This window comes from Mauremys mutica, chromosome 7, assembly GCF_020497125.1.
Source record: "Mauremys mutica isolate MM-2020 ecotype Southern chromosome 7, ASM2049712v1, whole genome shotgun sequence".
NCBI lineage: Eukaryota > Metazoa > Chordata > Testudines > Geoemydidae > Mauremys > Mauremys mutica.
The window spans coordinates 33237441-33259757 of NC_059078.1; the positions used below are offsets into that span (position 1 = coordinate 33237441).

Here is a 22317-nt window from a genome sequence, read left to right on the forward strand (position 1 = left end):
AACCCTAGCCTTGACTCAGATCTGGCAGCTGGGATCCTGCTGGCAGGAGCCCACGGATGGAACCCCAGCAGCGGTGGGCTGAACCGCTCAGTCCACTGCCGGCCCCGGGTCCCGGCCCCACACAGATGCCTGCTGGTCTGGGGTTCTCGCTGCCGGACCCTTGCCAGATGGGGTCCCAGCTGCAGGCCTCGCTCAGCCCGCTGCCAGCCTAAGTGAACAGAACCCCACACCAGCAGCGGGCTGAGCGGGCCTGCGGCGTAAGATCAACATTTTAATTTCATTTTAAATAAAGCTTCTTACAAATTTTGAAAACCTTGTTTATTTTACAACACTAGTTTAGTTATACGATATATAGACTTATAGAGACTTTCTAAAAACATTAAAATGTGTTACTGACACACAAAACCTTAAATTAGAGTGAATAAATGAAGACTCAGCACACCACTTCTGAAAGGTTGCAGACCCCTGGTTTAGAGAATGGACAACTTATGAGTTTACCTTGTATAAGCTTTATACAGAGTATAATGGATTTTTTTGGTATTTGGATACCATGGGGAACTGGGTGTCTGGGTGCTAGAGCCAGGTAACCTGCTGAACCAGAGCATGCCAGGAGTCCCATCAGCATGACACTGATAAAGGTATCACAGTGAAGATCCCCATTCCGGCCCTGTCACACAGCAGTCAGGTATGGGGCATTGCTCCTGCTCCGCAGATTGGCTGAAACCAAGGACAGGGAAGTGCGCACAACCGTGCCATTGTAAGTGGTACAACTTGAGGCTATGCAAGGGCTGAGTGAGTGCATTTAGTGTCCTGCCTCAGCTGCTAGCTGGGGATGGAGACAGTGTGCTGTGGCATGGCAGGAGCACTAGCTATAGTCACTAGGATGCAGGACTGCCTAGGCACAAACCAGCAACTCTGCCCCTTGTGGAAACAGGATCCCCACGGGCCAGCTGGCCTAGAGACTGACCCCTCCTCCACTCTATGGGGTTTGCAAGCCAGACCGAGGCTGTTTCTTTAGCATAACAAAGCCCAGCCCACCTCTAAACTTTGTCCAGGGAGCTGTAATCTCTCACTGCAGGTATGGGCGAGCAGGGCCCTAACTCCACCTAGTAACTCTCCCTCCTCCCCAGCATACCAGCCAGCCCACATGCGCACTCCAGAGGCCTGGTGTACACTGGGGGGGAGGGGGAAAGAAAATTGATCTAAGACACAACTTCAGCTACGAGAATAGCGTAGCTGAAGTCGACGTAAGCTTACATCAAATTAAAATTACTCACTTCGCATCCTTGCGGTGCTAGATGACAGCCGCAGCCCGCCCCCTGTCAACTTTGCTCCTGCCTCTCACACTGCTGGAGTTCAGCCGTCGACAGGAGAGCGATCACGGATCGATTTATTGTGTCTACACTACATGCGATAAATCGATCCCCAATATATCGATTGCTACCCACCGATCCAGCAGTTAGTGTAGACATACCCCAAGGCTCCAGCTGTTCTGTGCAGAGATGTTTTATTTCAACAGTCAGTACACAAAGAACCACACACTTAAGGAGCTGGCTGCCCCCACCAACACTAAGCTGCTGCTGGGTTTGTCACAGCTGAGCAGGAAGAGCTCTTCCCGGAAGCAGGTGTGATGCAAAGCTGCATCTGGCCCACATGCTCCAACCTGCAGGAGGGAAGGAGACCAGTGAGAGGAGTGCCCCTGGCCAGGGGAAGACAGACAGAGTCCCAGGGTCAAGCATCAGAAAGTACCAGTCAGTCATCAGCATCAGACTGGGGCGGTAAATGCTCATCATATACTCAACCTCATGCCTGAGGAAAGGGAAAGGATCAGTATATGGGGGTGGAGCTAGTCAATTCCAGCAGGAGGCACCATGCTATGGGGTGGGTGCACCAGCACAAGAAGTGTGACAGCTCATCCCTGGATGAGCGAAAGGATCAGCACGCAGGGGGCAAGTACAGAGTCAGTGGCAATTACACTCACCTGTGTGCTTGGATGAGCCATGCTTCGAGGCAGCCCTATGAGAAACAAGCAGAGAACTGCAGGAGAGCTGCTTCCCATAGCATACCCCATCCCTCACCCCAATGCTGCCCAAGTCCCATCAGACGGTTCCTTTTGGAACACAGTTTCCTCCTCTCTCTCCACCGGCCCAGTGGGTTCAACCTTGGCAGGTTCTGGACCAGCATGGACAGTAAGACGTGACCTGGTTTCCTCATCAGGACATGGCACCTACCCACCTCTCACCCACAGCCCAGGGACAAGTGGGGCCATCCCCCACCTGTATTGCTATGGAGGGAGCAGAGCTCCTCTTTACCAGTCCCTTTCCCAATTGGTGCTTATCAGCCTACCTGCAGCTCCAGTGACTGACTGCCCATTCCCTGGCAGGAATTCCAAGGCTCCTGAAACAGAAGAAACAGCTGTTGGAGGGCTGGGCAAGGAGCAGGCCACCCATGTTCTCAACCCACACTGCTACCAGGCTCCTGGCCTCAGAGGGAACCACTCAGTCATGGGGATCAGACTGGGACAGTAGGAGTCTCACTGAGGAGCCAGAGAATGGGACAGGACCTCTGCCATAGGGCAGAGCTTCCCTTTCAGCTTACAGTGAGGGGCAGGTGTGGTCTCTGCTCAGCTCCCCTTGCCCATCTCTCCTTTACACCCATAGGCCCAGCAATAACTCACCATTCCAGGCGCTTCAGATGCCAGGCCTCTGGCTACCTGCTGGGACAGGACAACCCAGTCAGCTACTCCCCAGCACAGATGCCCCAAACTCATCCCCCATTCTGCGCAGTTTCTCAGTTGTTCAAATATTTTCATGTTCATAGTAAAATCAAAGTGAGCTAGTTTGGCTCATCATTAAAACTGCAGTGAGCATCTCTTACCCCACAAGACAGCACTTTACCACGCCTGCCACAACTGGGTTCTGACTAGGCCCCCTAGGCACTACCACAACCGTTTAACACACCCAGAGCTGGCTGCCCTGACACCACCACAACGCTCTACTCCCTCCAAGCCCCTTGCCACTGAAATTAAAGTTTCCTCCCCAAAACATCTGGGACATTTGCAACACATGCCCCAGACAGGCAGAGCTGCACACGGACAACTGCAGCATCTGGCCTCTTACACATGATTCTATGCAAGGGTCATTTGCAAAGAGCCCTGGAGAGAGCTGAAGGGCACTTACCCATGACTCAGTGCAGTGGAGTCATCCACTCCAGCATCTTTAACCTAGGGGAAGAAAGGTTATTTGATCTGAATCCTTGAGGCTTTGAATTCTAAACTTGCATCCCCCCAGACTAAGCTCCCTGATAAGGCAAAGCCTGCAGCCTGTTCATCACCAAGCCTCAGAGTCAGAGTCTCAACAGCAATGTTCAGCCGAACGAGATTCCAAAGTGAGTTCATCATGTCAGTGGGAACAGGCAGCTAGGACTGAGCCCCACCTATCATCAGCTGATGATCTGTGTGCGCCCTTACCTGGGCAGCTGGATCAGGAGCTTGCCAAGACTCTTAATCCAGGAACCTAAAATAAACCAGAGCATCTGATTAGTGTTTGCTCTCTCTGCTCGACAGTGGTATTCATCACTCCAATGCTCAAATAAAAGGTGCTCTGGGACTACATCCCTTTCCCCTTGCTGTTTTACAGGGTGCTTCTCCTGCCTGAGATGGCAGTGTGCAGAGCACAGTGTTATGGGCAAAAGGGGTGGGTTAATCAGCCATTACACTCAGGGAACAATGTCAGACCCAGCCCAATGTCCCATCAGACTGTTCCTCTTGGAGCATGTTCTCCTCCTCTCATGCTGCAGGTACCAGTGGGTTCACCTTTGCAGGTTCTGGTACCAGGACAGACAGTAAGATAGGCACAAGTTTCCTCATTGGGACAGTGGACAGAGGGGGCACTAGGACTGTGTAAATCACTCACCCTTCCCACATCAAGGCATCTCACCTGTACAGAGAAGAGAATCAGGTCAGTGAGCACAGGACTGGGGCACAGCTCATTGGAGCAGAGCCAGAGCAGTTTGATCAGGGCTTTGGTAACTCAATGCCATGAGACAAGTGTCGTCCAGCTAACATGGTGTCATCCTTTCAAACTGCCACCTGCCAAAGTAATGGCCCACCCCAGAGCTACAGAAGGGGAACTGGACAGGCCCTACCATGCTAGGGACACTGTAGGAGATGCATTTACCTGAGACAGGTGTTCACCCCAGGAGGAGTTCATCTAGAGGGAAAGCAGAGAGCCCTGTGAGACAGGTGTCTGGATGAGCAGCATCTTTGGCTCAAGGGCCAGCTGCCATCAGAACTCTAACATGCTTATTGACCAATGTTCTTCAAAACTTTTCAGAGGAACTGGTTCAGATCACATGGCAAAGGGGCTTGGGCACTGATATACCCCGAGGGGAATGCTCAGCACACAGAGCCTTAGCAGGGCAGGCCTTCCAGGCCCACAGAGACCAATAACTCCCAAACCTACCTGTATATGAGGTTGGACTCCATCTGGGGATGGGGTAACCTGAAACAGAAAGAGAAAGAGCAGATTAACCCTATTCCTAGACCAAAAGTCCCTCCCCCATCCCTAAGGATGATCTCCACGTTCTCAGAAGTAAGCTGGCATCACAGACACTCAGCCATATGCTTGTCTGTTTGCATTCATCACTGAACAGCAAGGGAGCAGAAGCCTGACTGTGTCCATGGGAAATAGACCCACCTTGCACCCTACACTGACCAACCTCTGCAGCAGTCCTCAAGCTGGGTGGAGGATTGAGCTGCCAGGCACACAGGAATGGTCAGAGCCATTTGTGGAGCCACAAATCCCCATCCTAAAAAAACAACAACACCCACCACACACCTAGATGCTGCCCTAGCATGCACTCCATTTACTGAAAACCCAAAACATGGGAGACAGCACTGCTGCAGTGAGCAGGAGGAAGTAGAAGTTTGGATGAGTCCAATACATACCGATCCCAAGCCAGCACTGACCATCCCCCCCTCCATCCTGCCCAGCCATCATTCCAAGCAGGGCACACAGTTTCTGCTGGTCTTAAGAGGGATGCATACTTGGAGAGGCAAGGCTGTTCCACACAGGAGACCCACCTAGCAGACAGTGGGTCAGTGGATGAGGCTCCACTTAAGCCCCAAGGCAACTGCTCCCATCCTATCCAATTAGGGAGGACAGCTGCACCCTCACCATGGTGTAAGTGAGCTGGTTTCCCCTGTGTAGACCACCCCATGTTCTACGTATCATTTTCATCAGAGATGGAGAAAGCTCATCTACTCACATGTGAAGAGGCTTCAGATGACTTGTAAGACCCATGCCTGAGAAAAGAGAGACATATGAATTTTAACATGCAGTCACTGATTCTCCTCCTACAAGAGGACCATTCCTACAACCTGGTCTACCCACTCCCCGTGTTAAGGGCAAATGCTCTCTTCTGGTGCTGTTCAACAAGAGCCTGCTCCACTCCCTGCAGGGCTGAAGCACCAGGCCACAGGGGCCTAAATGTAATCCACACCTACCTGAGCAAACGTTAGTGCCACTCAGAATCTGGTAAAGATTTTCTCCACTGAAGCCTCAGAAAGAGAGAGTTCAGCATTTATCATCTTTGCAGCACTTCATACACCACCCTCCTCCCAAGGCACCCAATTAACAGCAATGATATGCTGCATTAACAGTGACATGTCACCACCACCCCACCCCACCCCATAGCATGGCCACTCAGCTAGCTTTCTATACCAGGCAAGCATCTGGGAATTTCAGTCATTTAGACATCAGACAGTATGAGACACTATGGCCTTATAAATTTAGCCATGGACCCTGTGGCCACCTTAAATGTCACAAATACCAGAAACACCTGCCCCTAGGAACTGTGCTGAGCCTGGGAGAGGAGGTGCATCTCTAACCAGTGCTACACAAGCTCCAGCATACATGAAGGCATTTGCAACTCACCTAGAAGTCAGGAGCGTTAAACCCTGCACACAGAGAAACAGCATTAGGAACATGGAATGGACACATGGGCCCCATAGCAAAATGGGCAGAGCCCTAAACTACACCCCAACATGGGCAAGATGCCCCAATGGTCCCCAGTATCATGGCATAGCTACCCTTCATACCCTTGGCCATAGGGGTGGGGGCAGGTCTGTTCTCCTCAGATTTATTTGGGGTCCTCACAGGGCTGTCAGCACAGGTCTGTGATAGGTCTCATCATAGAGAGAACAGCCTCCGCCCCAGGAACCTGACTGCAAGGAAGTCCTGGCCACAGGTGGCCCTGCGGGGGAGAGCGCCCCCTGCAGGAGGAGCGATGCCGCACGTGGCTGGTGCCTCTGGCACATGGTGGGGGCAGGGCCAGCCGGCGGGAGCGCTCAGCCCATGTCCAGGGCTCCTGCAGAGAAATCGCCCCAGCCACTCCAGCGCTTTCCCGAGGAGCGGAGAGGCTCCCGGCCCGCGCTCCAGGCGGGTTTCTCATGCGCAGGGCTCCGCCCCCCTGAGCAGCGGCCGGCGCGGGAGGGTTTTCCCGGGGCGGGCTGAGAGAGCGAGCAGGGCAGCGGGCAAAAGGACCAATGGGGGGGGGGGGGGGGAGGGCACCAAAGGCAACACATCGGGCGGGTCACGTATCCCCACCACGGAGCTGTGTGTCGCCTGTGGGAGCCCCCAGCCTCCCCACCACTCCCTCACAGCAGCACCCGCCCGCCCCCCCCCAGCACCATACACCACATGCAGGGTGACCAGCTAGTGAGTGTGAAAAATCCGGGAGAGGTAATAGGAGCCCATATTAAAAAGCCCCAAATATCAGGACTGTCCCTATAAAATCGGGACATCTGGTCACCCTAACCACACGGCTCGCAACATGGCGGCGGAGCCTTCCCGCGCCTCCCATCGCGCGGGACGCAGCCCCCCGCCCAATACACGGGCCACTCCCTCCCAAGATCCCCGAGGAAACGTGGGTAGCAGCAGCCCTCCCCACAGGAGGGGCTCCCGCTGCGGAGGCGTATGGCCACGGATTGCCCCCTCTCCACTCACCTCAAGCCAGCAACAGCTGAGCAAATGGCCGAGTTTAGTCCCAACCGGGCCTTAAATAGCAAGAACCAGGGGCATGCTGGGAAATCCCCCTCTCTCCCAAGGAAGCCGAATGCGCATGTGCAACGAGGGAGTGGCGGGAAGCTCAGAGTTTTTGCCCGACGGGGGGGTACGTTGACGTTCACGCATGCGCAGTATGAATAAGGGGGGTGAGGAAAACGAAGACGCGACGGAATATGAGAATGCAAGCATAGGGGGAAATAAAACGGAAGCCTGAGTACGCATGCGCAGGGAGGAAGCGGAACGCTCGAGAGCCTGAAGGTGCATGCTTGTAGAAGTGGCGGGATGAGCGGCAATCTGCACGCGCAGATGAGGGCATACGCGAGAATCTCAGTGCGCATGCGCTCTACTGGTGGTGAGCGGGCACGCGCCCTGGTGTTGTGCGTGCGAATTTGGCGAGAGCGAACTTCGGTGTTATCGTTGGTCTCCTGTTCGTAGTGGCAGAGCGGAGGAGGGAAAGGAACCCCCTCCCCCTCCCTCCTTGGGAATCTCCTCGTTGCCCTCCCCGGGTCTCCCCCTCCCCGGAATTACCTGAAGGATCCCTGAGTCCCCCCGCTCCGGTTGACCCACCCCCAGCAGAAACTCGCTCCAGCTCGGCCTCTGGTCACCTCCGGGGACCGTGTCTGGTTCCTCCCAAAGACCGAGCCAGAGCCCCGGGGAGCGCCCCCCGCCCCCCCCCGGAAATGGCTCCATCCATGGCGGGGTTATCCTGGAATAGCTACAGCGCAGCGGTTACTCTGCTTACAGGAGGCCGGTCAGTTCCCCCATGTAGACAAGCCCTGCGTCGGGGTCCCAGCAGCCAGCTCTCCTCAGTCTCCAGAGCTCCCTTCGCTTCTGGCAGCTGCTGCCTCTCTACCGTTGGGGCTGTGGCGCTCTGGCGCCACCTGCTGGTTGTGATTTCAAAGCTTGGTGGAAAAACAAATAACTGCAAGGGAGGAGCAGCTCCCCCTGAGCGCCTGCCGGGGGTACATCGAGCCCCACAACCAGCCTTTCACAGGAGAGTAACGCTGAGCACTTCACGCTGCACAGCGTCACACACGTTGCATGACGTACACTCCTCCCAAAGCTCCTTGGAGAGGAGGTAAATAGCTTAATCTTCACTCTGCAGAGCAATTGGAAAGAGGCAGCCACCTGCAGTGTCCTGTCCTGTCCCAAGACACATGGTAAGAACCAGAAGTTAAGTATTAGTGTTTTGAACTTGTACTGTGGAGAGTTGAGGCCCCTGGGTGCAGTTGAGTTTCCAAACCAAGATTACTGGACCAGATGTTGAGTGGGGAGAAGAATACAACCAAGTCCATATAATTATCTATGCAGTTATTTATATACAGGTGAGCTTCAACATTATAAAAAAATAAGTATCTCTGTGACAGACACTCCCTCATTTGTTCCTCACGCTGCTGAAAGCATTCACTGCACAAAGTGGAATCCCAGCTTTTAAAAACTCCTCCAGTGACACACAGAAGCTTATGGCTAGGGTTACCAGATAGCAACTGTGAAAAAACAGGATGGGGGTGGGGGGTAATAGGCGCCTATATAAGAAAGTCCCCAAAAATGGGATATCTGGTCACCCTACTTATGGCTATAAACTCACACAAAATAACATCAATAAACCCACATCCTAAAAATATCAGAATAAAAGGGTTATATAAAAAAGATTCGTTAAAACAAATTCAAATTTTTAACCACTATAGTCTCCCTTGGGAGAGGTGCACCATTCCTGGTGATACTGCAATACCAGGTAGATGCGTGGAGTGGATGGAGCAAGCTCCTATTCCATCTCCCTGTTCCAAGAATCCATTTAATATATAGTCCTAAAATAGAAGATGTATCAGATATTAAACTGATAAGAACAGATTTAAAAATTGTATTAAAGCTAATGTTTAAAATCAAGTTTACACAGTTAAGAAGGAGGGTACTGTACATCTGGGGTGAGGCTTGAGTTTTGAGAGATTACAAGTATTGATTACAAGGTTCGCAAGATACACACATAGTACATAATCAGCGTAGACCCAGATTAGGGTATGGGAGTTTTTAAAGCATCAGTAAATAAGTGATCTTGGGTATGCCACCCATAGAATATATTTAGAGTCCAAGTCACTATTGGTGTAGCGCAGTGGTTCCCAAACAGGGGTTCATGAGCCCCTGGGGGTTTGTGAAATATTACAGAGGGTTCTTGGGAAAAAATTCCCTAATGGCGAGCAGAGCTGTCCCTAGGGACCTGGGCAGCACAGGACCAGCAGCCTGGAGCCCCTAGACTTCCAAGAGCTAAGCAGATCAAAGCAAGCATATCTATCACACTGAGGAGATTTAAACTTCAAGACTCCTTATAAGAAATGGAAAGGGAGGTGGATATTTTTTGCTATTTTTTAAATTAAATAGGCAGCTAGTATTGTTTTTTAAATTATTATGAAGAACAGTTTTAAGCTTTGTTGTAACATGCATTGTTTGCCTGGACTGCTCAAGACCTGAATGCTTGTGTAGGAGGAACTCTCTGAGTTGGCTTCTTAAATACCTTCATGCTGTTTCACATCTGATACTCCTTGATGAAATATAGGAGCCTTGTTTTATAACAGGCTTATTCAAAGTGGTACAAGCTACAAAAGTGAGATCTTGAAAGAGTGTTGCCATTTTCATAATGTAATAAAAATACTGTAATGATAAATACTACTAAATAGTGTGTAATAAGCATGTCATAAAAACAAATTTTATATTTCCAAGATCACTGCTTTTATAATTTATACTCAGGTAAAGGAGAAAATCCCTGGAAATATTAATTTTTAGGGCGGGGTTTGCGAGACCTGACATTTTAGTGAAAGGAGTTCACAGGTTGTTAAAGTTTATGAACCACTGGTGTAGCAAATAGGTACATGGGTGGGGTGCATCCTTTGGTTCATCAGGGAAAGAATCTGCTGGTCTTGTTTACTTGTCCTAGTACTGAGACTGACTCCACATGCTCTCGGCACCGGGTCATTGTGGGGTGCCCCACATGCCCAGGGCTTCCACAACCAGGGTGTGGATCTGGACCTTATAGTCCTGGGCTTTCAGGGTGCTGGCCAGCAGGGTGTATTTCAAAACCTTCTGAGCTTGGACCTCATGGAAGACCAGAGACCTGTTTTCAACTGGCATCATTAGCCAAAGAGCTGAGAGGCTTACACTGAAATTTCATGCAGCCCTCCTGACCCCATAGTTTTGCACATGACGACGACATACACTTGAGAAAAAAGAATGAGGAGTACTTGTGGCACCTTAGAGACTAACAAATTTATTTGAGCATAAGCTTTCGTGGGCTAAAACCCACTTCATCGGATGCATGCAGTGGAAAATACAGTAGGAAGATATATATACACAGAGAACATGAAAAAAATGGGTGTTGCCATACGAACTGTAACGATAGTAATCAGTTAAGGTGGGCTATTATCAGCAGGATTAAAAAAACGTTTGTAGTGATAATCAGGATGGCCCATTTCCAAGAGTTGACAAGAAGGTGTGAGTAACAGTAGGGGGGAAAATTAGCATAGGGAAATAGTTTTTACTTTGTGTAATGACCCATCCACTCCCAGTCTTTATTCAAGACTAATTTAATGGTGTCCAGTTTGCAAATTAATTCCAATTCTGCAGTTTCTCATTGGAGTCTGGTTTTGAAGTTTTTTTGTTGGAGTAGTGTGACTTTGAGGTCTGTAATTGAGTGACTAGGGAGGTTTTTTTCAAAAACCAGTTGGAGAACACTTCAGTCCCCCTAGTCAATCAATTACAGACCTCAAAGGAAAGAGGAAAGAAAAAAAAACAAAAAACACAGCAGAAGGGAGGATGGAAGTCTCTTAGGCCTGGTCTACACTGGGAGTGTGTGGGGGGGAAATCGATCTAAGATGCACAACTTCAGCTACGAGAATAGCATAGCTGAAGTCGACGTATCTTAGATCAACTTAGAATCACTTACTTTGTGTCCTCGCGGTGCGGGATCGACGGCCGCCGCTCCCCCATCAACTCCGCTTCTGCCTCTCGCCATGGTGGAGTTCCGGAGTCGATGGCAAAGCGATCGATTTATCGCAGGGGTCGGCAACCTTTCAGAAGTGGTGTGCCGAGTCTTCATTTATTCACTCCAATTTAAGGTTTTGCGTGCCAGTAATACATTTTAACGTTTTTAGAAGGTCTCTTTCTATAAGTCTATAATATATAACTAAACTATTGTTGTATGTAAAGTAAATAAGGTTTTTAAAATGTTTAAGAAGCTTCATTTAAAATTAAATTAAAATGCAGAGGCCCCTGGACCAGTGGCCAGGACCCGGGCATTGTGAGTGCCACTGAAAATCAGCTTGCGTGCCGCCTTGGCACGCGTGCCATAGGTTGCCTACCCCTGATTTATTGCATCTACACTAGATGCGATAAATTGATCCCCGATAGATCGATCACTATCTGCCAATCTGGCGGGTAGTGTAGACATACCCTTAAAGATTATTTACAGAATTAACTCCATCCCTCATCTCTCTGTAGAGTGAATAAAAATAATCAGGAATAAAACTACCTTTGTAGCATAGGAAAATTCACAAGCCAAAACCAAAGATAACCTAACGCATTTCTTTGCCCTACTTACATTTTTTTGTGGTTTTAGATGGATCATTCCAGGTATATTTTCAGGAGATGTTGTACCTGCTTGGTCTCATCCAGAGAGAGAACAACAAAGAGAGAGCACAAACAAAACCTTCTCCCCCAGATTTGAAAGTATATTCTTTCCTCATTGGTCCTTCTGGTCAGGTGCCAACTAGGTTATTTGAGCTTCTTAACCCCTTACAGATAAAACGATTCAGTACAGCTGCCAAGGAGGGATTTTATGCTACTCGTTTCTCTATATTTATGACACCCTGTAACTTTAAATAACCTGAAAGAAAAGCACAAACAGCCAAACAAATTCACTCACCTCAAGATTAGTACTCACACCTTGTTCGTTCAGCAGGGGGACCTCCGTCTCTCCCTCTCAAACGCCCCTGTTTGCTAGTTCCCCTTGGTCGCTTTTTAAAAAATTGAAAATTGAGTCTAGGAGAAAGAAACTAGAGAGCAAGGAAGATAAAAGAGGGGGGAAAAAGCAGTGAAAACTGTACAGTTTAACAGAAATAACTAGACCATGGTGGGATAACATTGCCCTTTTAAAACAAAACACCTTGTTTAAAAAAAAAAATGCATTGCAGTAGTGTGTAGAAGCCAAACAAGTTCAGAGCCATGGAGCTAGGCAGTGAACAAAGATGTACAGAACCTGCTGACTTCCTTACATGAAAATGTGTAACGCTACAGCATGAAAGCTGACTTAATAGGGAAAAGATACATACAATACTGTTAAGCAGTTAAAATGACTATTTTCAATTCAGTGTTCATAGTCTAACATATACAGAGGGTAATAATCCCTCTGTATAGCACTTATGTGACCAATGGGTGCAGTCCTGTTGTACAAATACATAAAGGTGAAGACATTTTTTCACAATATAATACCATATCTGCCTGTTGATCCTGTCAGTTATCACAAGCTGGGCAAACTTGTTCTTGGTCAGTCCTTGGCTGGGAGCTCTCCAAAGGTGCTGTGAGAAGTGGCGTCTGTGTCCATTGGCTTGAAGGAATAATGAAACTGTGAAGAGATTTGTGCATCAAGAGAATCCACTATTCATTATCTTCCTCGGTCTGACTGTCAGTCTAGTTTTCCCTACAACTGGCTTGTATAGATGCTATGTAGGTGGGCATTGGTGGGACCATATGATGCAGGCTCTTGGTCATATAACACCACACAGTGTTAGGAGACACCGCTTGTCCAACAGCAGGAGGAAAGAGGTAATGCATGATTGTGTGTAGTAATGTCCCAGTTCTATTCAGTTAGCAGCCAGCACCAACCATCTTGTGTTATTCAGGAGATGGGGGGTTTTGATGGTGGTTATACTAGACAAAGATGACCCTTGCGCCTCCAAGATTTGATTGAAGAAAAAATGATCGAGAGCCTAAAATGTTTGAACCGACAATACCAATTATGGCTAACACAAAAGAGACTTAATCCATCCATCTTTCAAACAACTCATTGGGTCACTTAGCACTTTAATGTCACTGCTCCTTTTGCCCCCACACAGGGCCGGCAGGGGCAAAAGGGGCAGCTGCCTGGGGTCCGGTGATTTAAAAGGCCCTGGGACTCGTGGTCACCACCGCTACTACCACGTCAGCACCCAGAGCCCCGGGCAACGTGGGCTAGGCAGCGCTGAAGGGCTGGCTGGGGAAGGCTGCCCCACCCAGCCCTGCCCCTTCCAGGGGCCAAGAGCCAGGCCCCCGTACCGGTAACTTAAGTTACTTTCACCCCTGCGGCAGGCCCAGGAATCCCCTCACTCTCCTCCTATATAGCAGCTCGAAAGGGAAGAACCCTGTGGATTCCTGGGGCACTTCCCTGTACCTCAGGTGGGGAATTGTCCAGCTGCCCTGAAATATTATTGGCCAACAGTTGAACTCAAAGGCTCCACTTATTTTTGGGTACCTTCATTTTTGGATCCCCAACTTCTGAGAATTTTGTCCAGATTTCCCTTTTTTGAGGTTTTGCTTTCATACATAAAGTGCCTGGATTTAAATTCAACAGCTGTAGACATTACCTGAAGACATTTTAAAAAGCAAAATCTGATGACTGATCTGCTCCAGGCACGATCCCAATCAAGATTTGCAGTCCTATAATTCTATGACCCCCTATAATTCCATGAATGTTTCCCATCTTCCAAGCAGTATTCTGTAAAAAAAAAAAAAAAAAAAAAGCATATTTTTTGGTGGTTCACTTTTCTAATATTGGTGTTTAAATATCCTCTTTCTTGTAGATATTTAGGCATGTGAGTAACTTTAAAACACAATGGCCTAGATACTCATGTGTCTAAGTGATTATTGTGCTGTTGCCCTAAAGCTGGCATGGTCCACAAGCTTGTGTCTTTGGTTAGGGTTTGTTTTTTTTAAACTCTGTGCGTGTGCAGTAATCAGCTGCTGACTATTTTTTTTCCCAGACAATAAAACAAAAGTTCTCTTTAGTGTGCACATCGGCTGACATCAGCTAATTTGACACAGTGTCAAGCACTACTGTTTTTGCTAAGTGCTGAAGCAAGTTAATATAATGACCTGATTAGAGTACCACTGCAACATTTCCAATGAGAGCTGTGCAGTTGAGAAAGGGTGGGGTAAAGCATGTCAGGGGGGTTTGAGAGCCAAAGGGAGACAGTCAGGCTACGTCTACACGACAGACCTTACAGCGGCACAGCCGTGCCGCAGTGTAGCTTTCTCCCGTCGGCATAATTAAACCGCCCCCAATGAGCAGCGGGAGCTATGACGGCGGGAGAGTGTCTCCCACCAACACAGCGCTGTCCAGACGGTGCTTCTGTCGGTAAAACGTATGTCTGTCGGGGTGGGGTGGTGTTATTTTTTCCCACACTCCAGACCAACAAAAGTTTTACTGACAAAAGTGCTCATTAAAATGCAACCCAAACTCTGTTTCAGTTACTTTTAATGTGACTTGTATCTGCCTACTCCGCATTAAGAGCTGAGTACTAAAATACTGGTTTTGCTTATTTATTTATTCTTCTAGTGCCTAGGAGCCCTAGTCAGGGACGAGGACCCCACTGTGCTAGGTGCTGTTCCAACACAGAACAAAAAGACAGTCCCTGCACTGAGAGTTTACATACAAATCAGGTTTGACACCCCCTCACTAATATCCTGCTAATCATCTGCAGAATGAACATCATCCCTCAGCTGTGTGTAGAGTGAAGAAAAATAATCATTGACTCCCATCCTCCCCGTGCCACTTACACCAAAACACAAACATTTCTTTCTCTTTCCCTAACTTGTCTCTCTTCTGTGTTGGGCCTACAGAGTTGTTTGGGTCAGGTGTACAGACTCAGGCACTTGAGTAGGGTAAATATCGGTGCTTAATTTGTGCCAGGGCCGAGCCTCAGGACCTCTAGGCTTGGCAGTTCATAGTTCTGGCACTTCTGGACTTAGTTATGAATGTAAAAAATATTGCTTGAGCCCTGGCACCTCTTTCATTACAAATTAAGTACTGTTTAAGATCTTCCTTCCTTGATAAAGGGAAGAGAATCATGTGTGCTGTAGGGGAAGTGAGCAGGGCACCAAGGCTAAACTTGCAACGATAGGGTTAGCAACCCGATGTGGTCAGCATGTTGCAGCAAAGGGGCTGGCTTCATGCAGATAGAAAGTATCCTTCAGGCAGAGAAACGAGTGACGAGGCAACAGCTAACAAGCTTGAGGAATTTATTAGTTTTGAAGCTGAATTTTCAGGCAGGAGGCGGTTTGCTCAGAATGGTAAAAATGGAGCGATTAGGTGAAGGAAGTATGATTAGATTAGAAGTTGTCAAAGAATTGCTATGGCGTTAGTGGCGCTCACTGGCATGTGTCACTGTCACATAGAGAGCTGTAGGAATGGGAGGGCTGCATAATATTTCAACAGAAAGTATCGCTTCTCGGCCTTCTGGCTAAGATCAAGCGTAGTATCTGTTCTTATCAGTTTAATATCTGATATGTTCTCTATCTGAGAACTATATATTAAATGGATTTTTGGAACAGGGAGATGGAATAGGAGCTTGCTCCATCCACTCTATGCATTGACCTGGTATTGCAGTACTTCCAGGAACGGTGCACCTCCCCTTGGGGACACTATTGTGGTTCAAAAAAATAGAATTAGTGGGTTTGTTTATGATGAACTGTTAAGTTGCTGTTAAAAGTTTTGCAAGTCTATAGATGTGAGTGTTGTTAGAGAATTTCTTAAAAAGCTGGGATTCTATTTTCTGCTGTCAGTACTTTTAACAGTAGGAGAAATGAATAAGGGTCTATCAGGGAGATCACTATTTTTTATATATATATATAAAATAGTGAAAGTCACATGTATATAAATAACTGCATTAATTATATAGACAAGGGTGTATTTTGGTTTGTAAGCTCAAGTGAAGGCACTAGATGTGGTACTGCACCCAGCACACAGGGGTCCCAATCCTCTGTAATACAAGTTCAAAACACTAATATTTAACTTCTGGTTCTTACAATGTGGATTGGGACAGGACACTGCAGGTGGCTGCCCATTTCAAATTGCTCTGCAGAGTGAAGATTAAGCTATTTACCTCCTCTCCAAGGAGCTTTGTGAGGAGTGTACATTATGCAGTGTTTCTGTGAAAGGTTTCAGAGGGGTAGCCCTGTTAGTCTGTATCAGGGAGGAGTCATCGAGAAACCGCAGAGCTGGAATTAATTTGCAAACCTGACACCATCAAATTAGGCCTGAATAAAGCCTGGGAGTGGCTGGGTCACTACAAAAAGTAATTTCCCCTCTGTTGATATTCACACCTGCTTGTCAACTGTTGGGAACCGGCCACATCCACCCTGACTGAATTGGCCTCGTTAGCACTGACACCCCCCATCTTTTCATGTGCTGTATATTTATACCTGCCTACTGTATTTTTCACTCCATGCATCTGGTGAAGTGAGTTATAGCCCACAAAAGCTTATGCCAAAATAAATGTGTTAGTCTCTAAGGTGCCACAAGGACTCCTTGTTGTTTCTTCTGTGAAAGGCTGTTTTGTGGCAATTGATTTATCCCGGGTAGGTACTCACACTTACAGCGCTGCAGGTGGACTGCTGCAGCATTTAGTGAAGATGCTACCTATGCCACTGAAAGAGCTTCTCCCACCAGCGTAGATGCTGCCCCTCCCCGAGAGGTAGTAGCTATGTCCATAGGAGAAACCAGTCCACCCGGGGAGGCCTAGATCAATATAATGTGTTGCCCAGGGAATGCATTTTATACCAACATAGGTTGGTAGCCTGGACCAGGGCTCAGTGAGAGAGTTGCTTCCCGCTCCCTTGCAGTTTTTTGTTTTTCCACCAAGCTTTGATATCACAACCAGCAGGTGACGCCAGAGCTCCACGGCCCCAACAGTAGAGCGAGGAAGCTGCCACAACAAAGGGAGCTCTGGACACTGAGCAGAACTGGCTGCTGGGACCCACAAAACCTGCAGTCTAAGGGCTTGTCTACATGGGGGAATTGACTGACCTCTTATAAGCAGAGTAACCAATGCACTGTAGCTATTCCAGTATAACCCCCCCACATGCAGGGGCGATTCTAGGAATTCCGCCGCCCCAAGCAGGGCGGCACGCCGCGGGGGGCACTCTGGCAGTTGCCGGTCCCGCGGCTCCGGGGGACCTCTTGCAGATGTGCCTGCGGAGGGTCCGCTGGTCCTGCGGCTCTGGTGGACCTCCCGCAGGCATGCCTGCGGATGCTCCACCGGAGCCACGGGACCAGCGGACCCTCCGCAGGCATGCCTGCGGGAGGTCCACCGGAGCCGCCTGCCGTCCTCCCGGCAAAATGCCGCCCCAAGCGCGCGGTTGGCGTGCTGGGGTCTGGAGCCGGCCCTGCCCACATGGACACTATTCCAAATAAAAGCAATTTTATTCCCCAAAATTACTACTCTGCTGTCAAAGCTATTCCACTATAGCCATGGCAGGAACTATTCCCATGTAGAGAAGCACCTAAATCTGCAGGGGATCCCACTTGACAGAGTTGATAGCTTTGGCATGTTCATTGGTGCCACATTGGAAGAAACGGCTGAGGGCAGTGTTGTATTCTCTGTCTCGCCAGCCTCCAAGCCTGCACGCTACCATAGCCCAACACATTATTTGGCTCCGTACAGGGGCAAATGGATGAAATTCTATGGCCTGTGTTACACAGGCGGTCAGATCAAATGATCTTAAAATCTAGGAATCCATTGCTGCAGCTTTACCTAGTCTGAGAGGCAGCGAAAGGAACGGAAGGAAAGGAAGAGAAAGGCAAAGGAACCTTTGAGATGACAGCCTCTCCCCGATAAATGGCACATGTTCAATACTTAAAATATCAAACTGGGAACTCCCAGAGTCTTAACAGACTCTGTCTCTTCTCCACAGAGCTAGAGCAGACCTGCCCCTCAGAAACTCTTCCCCTCCCAGAGTCAGTTGGGAACAAGGAGCTCTGTGGCACCAGGGATTCAAGTTCTACAACAAAGACTAAGGGCAGGAAAGAGGTAAAAGAGCAGAGTTAGGGGTCTGGAGTCTTTATTATTATTATTAATAGCACAGTAGCACCTGGGAACCCAGTTGAGATTATGGATCCTGTGAGGTGCCAAGAGCCCCACACACCTGATATTCTCTGAACTCCAAAACCCACTGGGTGCCATCTCACCCACTCCCCTTTGGACAAGCAAGTACATGCAGAGGATAGTGTTTGCCAATGCTTGGAACCCTACAGACAACTATATAGAGGAAACCCACGAATCACCACACTTACCTTCACAGACCCAGTAATCACCCCAATACACTCTGAGGAGAAAGTCTGGGACAGGCACCTTAACACACTCAAAACCACCTTCGCCAAAGGGGGATATGCCACCAGAGAAGTACATCGCATCATGGAATGGGCCACCCAAATACACCAAGGAAACGTGCTTCAGTGCAGAAATAAAACCTCCAGCGACCGCACACCCTTAGTTGTCACCTACTACCCTATACTGCACTACAACCCATATGGGTTATCAAACAACTAAAACCCATACTTGATAGGAACCCCATCCTGAAATAAATCTTTCCTGAACCCCCACTTCTGGCCTTCAAAACAACCCCTAATCTCTCCAAACTCATCATCAGAAGCAAGCTCCCCGCAGACCAGGACACACCAACTCACAGCAGCACCAGACAAAACCTGCAGACACATCTCCACAACCTGAAGACATCTCCACTGCTACAATGATCAACACTCCACAACACACATTTCAAAATCCATGGGTCCTACACATGCCAATCACAACACATGGTTTACCTCATCCAGTGCACTAAATGACCCAATAACAACTATGTGGGTGAAACCAGAGAATCACTTTGCTCACAAATGAACAGGAAAATGATAAGACAAGACCACCACATCATCTGTGGGTGAGCACTTCTCACAGAGCAATCACTCTTGTATGTGATCTATCAGCCCTCGTCCTCGAAGGAAACCTGCACAACATTTTCAAAAAGATGGGCCTGGGAGTTTAAATTCATAACTTCGCTAGACACTAAAAACCCTGGACTGAATAAAGATACTGGGTTTATGGTTTATTTACAACAATCTGTAAACCACTAACACCCTCCCCCAACTGCTTTCTCCTCCACCCCTTTACTTTCTTCCCTGTGACTGGAGGAGTGTTAACAGGCCACTTCACCTTGAATGGTCCCTTGAAATGTGTTAACTATGCTTAATCTATTCCACCTAGTACTTAGCAAGCAGTGAAACTCTGAGGCTTTGTCTACACTGGAACTGTCTTTCAGAGGTGTTAAAAAAAAACAAAAAAACCCACCACACACACACACACACACACACATGAAAAACAAAAGTTTAACTATGAAAAGCACCTGTGTGAACAGCGCTTTGTGTGCAGGAGCTGCTGCGGCTCCTTGGGGGTGGAATTGTTTTGTCTGCAGGATCTGCAGACAAACAGCACCTACACGGAGCGCCTTAGTGGCAGGGCTGTAGCGGATTTTTCACATCCCTGAGCACCATAGTTATACCGATATAAGTTTGTAGTGTACACCTGGCTTTACTTTTGTTTACTTTTGCCAGTGCGACTCACATGAAATACACTGTTGGCACTAACGATTTATTCTTGGCACACTTCTCTCTACCCGCCCCTCCCCCCCCAAGGAAACCTAAATCACCCAAAAGAAGGGGTAAAATTAGCCTTAAATGAGACAGGCACACATGAGCTTAACAAACAATATACACATCCCACCAACTGCAGCCAGAATAGTCCCCTTTTCCACACTCTCTGTGGGGACTGACCAGGATCATCATCTTTCAGAGCTCCTGCCTCTACTTCCCTGCTGCCAAAGACTGAATTACCTCAGCCACAGGGAGAAACCCAACTTATATAGTACCCCAGGCACCTCCCCTTTCCCCACCATCTCTTGGGAGGCCACAAGAGACATAAAATAGAGGTAGCAGAGACATACCAGCTCATTTCCAGGACAACACCAATAGAAGGAGGAACTGGGACCTTTGTATCCTTGGGTATTTTATGCCTGTATCAGAGGGGTAGCCGTGTTAGTATGGATTTGTAAAAGCAGCAAAGAGTCCTGTGGCACCTTATAGACTAACAGACGTATTGGAGCATGAACGTTCATGCATCCGACGAAGTGGATATTCACCCACGAAAGCTCGTGCTCCAATACGTTTGTTAGTCTATAAGGTGCCACAGGACTCTTTGCTGCTTTTATGCCTGTAGTTAAGCAGAACAGGTCTTGGCTGTGGATCTAAAGACTCTGGATTTCAATCATACTCATGATCCATGTGCAACTGAAAAAATATGCACATATATAAAAGTTAGTGGGAGGGCCCTGGTGTAACTGCTGGCTTCATTTTAAGTAGGCGAAAAGGAAGGTCTAGTAGGTAGGATACTGAACTGAGCCTGGGAAGTCATGGGTTCTATTCCTAACTCAACCACAAAGGCCCAGATCTGACCTCAAAGGTATTTAGATGCTTAACTCCCACTGATTTCAATGGGAGTTAAGTGCCTAAATACCATTAAGAATCTGGACCAAGTTCCCTAGGTGACCCTGGCCTAGTCATTTAATTTCCCAAGCCCCCTATCAACTAAGAATAACACTTCCCTACTTCACAAGCATTGCACGGGTAGAATCTCTTAATAATCAGGAGGTGCACAGAGACTGCAGCGATGGGGGCCAGAGAAGTACCTAGGCTGATTGAGGTTTACCTGGATTCCTTATGGCAGTCCCAGGACTACAGACAACCCCAGATCTGTGATCAGGTAACAGAGTTTATTTCCTTATTCGCCTTCACAGCTGAAGGAAAACAGAGCGAATTCTGAGCCCCTCCCGTCACCCCGGAGTCAGGTCCGGCCTCACCGATCCCTCCAGGGCACCGCGGCAGCACTTCAGCCTGGCCACTCAGCACCGCGGCAACAGCGGCTCCCCCGCCGCTGTAGTGAAGCCACCCCCCGAGCGATGCCAGCAGAGATGATGCGCGGGGGGGGGGAACGGTCGGGTCCCCCCCCCCCGAGATTTCTGCTGGGGTTTGCTGGCATCGTTTGGTCACATGCCCCCCACCCCCTCCCTGCAGCACCGCCGAGCCTTCGAGCTGCGCCCCCCACCCCTAGGAACTGCAGGGAGGGGTCGCTGCTTTCCGGGGAGAGAGACTGGGGGGGGGGGGGACGGGGGAGCCTGCGAGACTTGAGCAGTTCCAAGGGCAGCCAAACTTTTCCATAGTGCCGCCCCCCCGGTTCGGGCAGCAGGAAGCGAGGAGAGCCCCGCCCGGCTGGAAGAAAATCATCGCGCGCTGTGCAAGCCCCACCGCTTGTCTCCCCCCCACCCAAGTTGGTCCAATCGAAGCTATGACCTCACCCACCTCGTGCGAATTCAAACGGCCCCCTCAGGCCGGGACCCCGTGGCCGGGCTCTGTCCCTCCAGCGCAGAGCGCGTCTCTCTCTGGGGACGGAGGCGTCGGGTCAGCCAGAGCCCCGCCAGCCCCACGCTGCGGAGACCAGGCACCTGCTGGGGAGGCGGGGCCTCCTCACAGGGAGGGTGGCCAGGGGCTCAGCCACCGGAGAGGGGGCCGGGGGGGCCGGGGGGGGGTGGCCTGGGCTCAGCCACTTGCGAGGGGGCGGGGGGGTCAGAGGGAGGGTGGCCTGGGCTCAGCCGCTCGGGGGAGAGGATCCACTGGGGCTGCGCTTCCCTCGCCAGGTGGCTGTAATGAGCCGCCGTGACCACCCGGTGGCAGCAAAGGGACAATAGAGACCCCTGTTTCGGGACCTGCATGGGGGATATTGGTGGGTACCAGGTTGCTCTATGCAGGGTGAGCCGCTATATAGGAAAAACTAAGGACCCCACCCTCCCTCTGCGGGGAGCCGTGGGACTCTCTGCGTGGGGACTACAGGTACTAGTGTGTAGGGACTGGGGAGGGGGGAAAGCATATGGGGAAAGCGTGGATGCTTCAGGCCCAGCTATACTGTCAGACAGGATTCTGAGCAGGGTCATCTGCACGTGCACAGGGATGGTGGGACTGGGGTGGGTGGGAATCCATCTATGGGATGGGGGAAGGTACCTCTCCCTAGGGTCAACATAAGAGATCCTTGCATAGGACAAGAGGCCCCGATTCACTGTTTATTTCCCCCCAATCTATCTCTCACCCAGAGTCCAGTCTCCCTCTGCTGCCATGCAGCATCATTTCCTG

At 49.4% G+C, this 22317-nt stretch overlaps 2 long non-coding RNA genes and 11 other non-coding genes across 15 annotated transcripts; 1 reads left to right on the top strand and 12 right to left on the bottom strand.

Annotated features, from left to right (window-relative positions):
* Positions 1–1490: 1490 nt before the first annotated feature.
* LOC123374632 lies at positions 1491–7985 on the bottom strand. Of its 3 annotated transcripts, none has more exons than XR_006581143.1 (12): positions 7810–7985; positions 5937–5959; positions 5269–5305; positions 4464–4502; positions 4179–4211; positions 3915–3938; positions 3470–3515; positions 3180–3223; positions 2678–2713; positions 2347–2397; positions 1982–2016; positions 1491–1663 (listed from the first exon to the last, which is right to left on the bottom strand). It is a non-coding gene; the product is annotated as an uncharacterized LOC123374632 (long non-coding RNA). The 3 variants fall into 3 exon arrangements; XR_006581142.1 differs by lacking the exon at positions 7810–7985 and adding an exon at positions 7008–7043 and having other exon boundaries at positions 2678–2716; XR_006581141.1 differs by lacking the exon at positions 7810–7985 and adding an exon at positions 7008–7042.
* On the bottom strand, positions 1733–1800 carry LOC123375233. The gene has a single exon (XR_006581355.1). It is a non-coding gene; the product is annotated as a small nucleolar RNA SNORD31 (small nucleolar RNA).
* Positions 2095–2219, bottom strand: LOC123375237. The gene has a single exon (XR_006581359.1). It is a non-coding gene; the product is annotated as a small nucleolar RNA SNORD22 (small nucleolar RNA).
* On the bottom strand, positions 2481–2544 carry LOC123375234. The gene has a single exon (XR_006581356.1). It is a non-coding gene; the product is annotated as a small nucleolar RNA SNORD31 (small nucleolar RNA).
* On the bottom strand, positions 2786–2857 carry LOC123375228. Its single transcript, XR_006581350.1, has one exon. It is a non-coding gene; the product is annotated as a small nucleolar RNA SNORD29 (small nucleolar RNA).
* LOC123375232 lies at positions 3335–3404 on the bottom strand. Its single transcript, XR_006581354.1, has one exon. It is a non-coding gene; the product is annotated as a small nucleolar RNA SNORD30 (small nucleolar RNA).
* LOC123375236 lies at positions 3747–3873 on the bottom strand. Its single transcript, XR_006581358.1, has one exon. It is a non-coding gene; the product is annotated as a small nucleolar RNA SNORD22 (small nucleolar RNA).
* LOC123375229 lies at positions 4282–4358 on the bottom strand. The gene has a single exon (XR_006581351.1). It is a non-coding gene; the product is annotated as a small nucleolar RNA SNORD28 (small nucleolar RNA).
* On the bottom strand, positions 4583–4651 carry LOC123375230. Its single transcript, XR_006581352.1, has one exon. It is a non-coding gene; the product is annotated as a small nucleolar RNA SNORD27 (small nucleolar RNA).
* On the bottom strand, positions 5523–5598 carry LOC123375231. Its single transcript, XR_006581353.1, has one exon. It is a non-coding gene; the product is annotated as a small nucleolar RNA SNORD26 (small nucleolar RNA).
* A 780-nt stretch (positions 7986–8765) lies between the features above and the next one.
* LOC123375219 lies at positions 8766–8955 on the bottom strand. The gene has a single exon (XR_006581343.1). It is a non-coding gene; the product is annotated as a U2 spliceosomal RNA (small nuclear RNA).
* Positions 8956–11807: 2852 nt separating this feature from the next.
* On the bottom strand, positions 11808–21600 carry LOC123374689. Its single transcript, XR_006581161.1, has 3 exons — positions 21493–21600; positions 13676–13806; positions 11808–13042 (listed from the first exon to the last, which is right to left on the bottom strand). It is a non-coding gene; the product is annotated as an uncharacterized LOC123374689 (long non-coding RNA).
* On the top strand, positions 15531–15721 carry LOC123375218. Its single transcript, XR_006581342.1, has one exon. It is a non-coding gene; the product is annotated as a U2 spliceosomal RNA (small nuclear RNA).
* Positions 21601–22317: the final 717 nt, after the last annotated feature.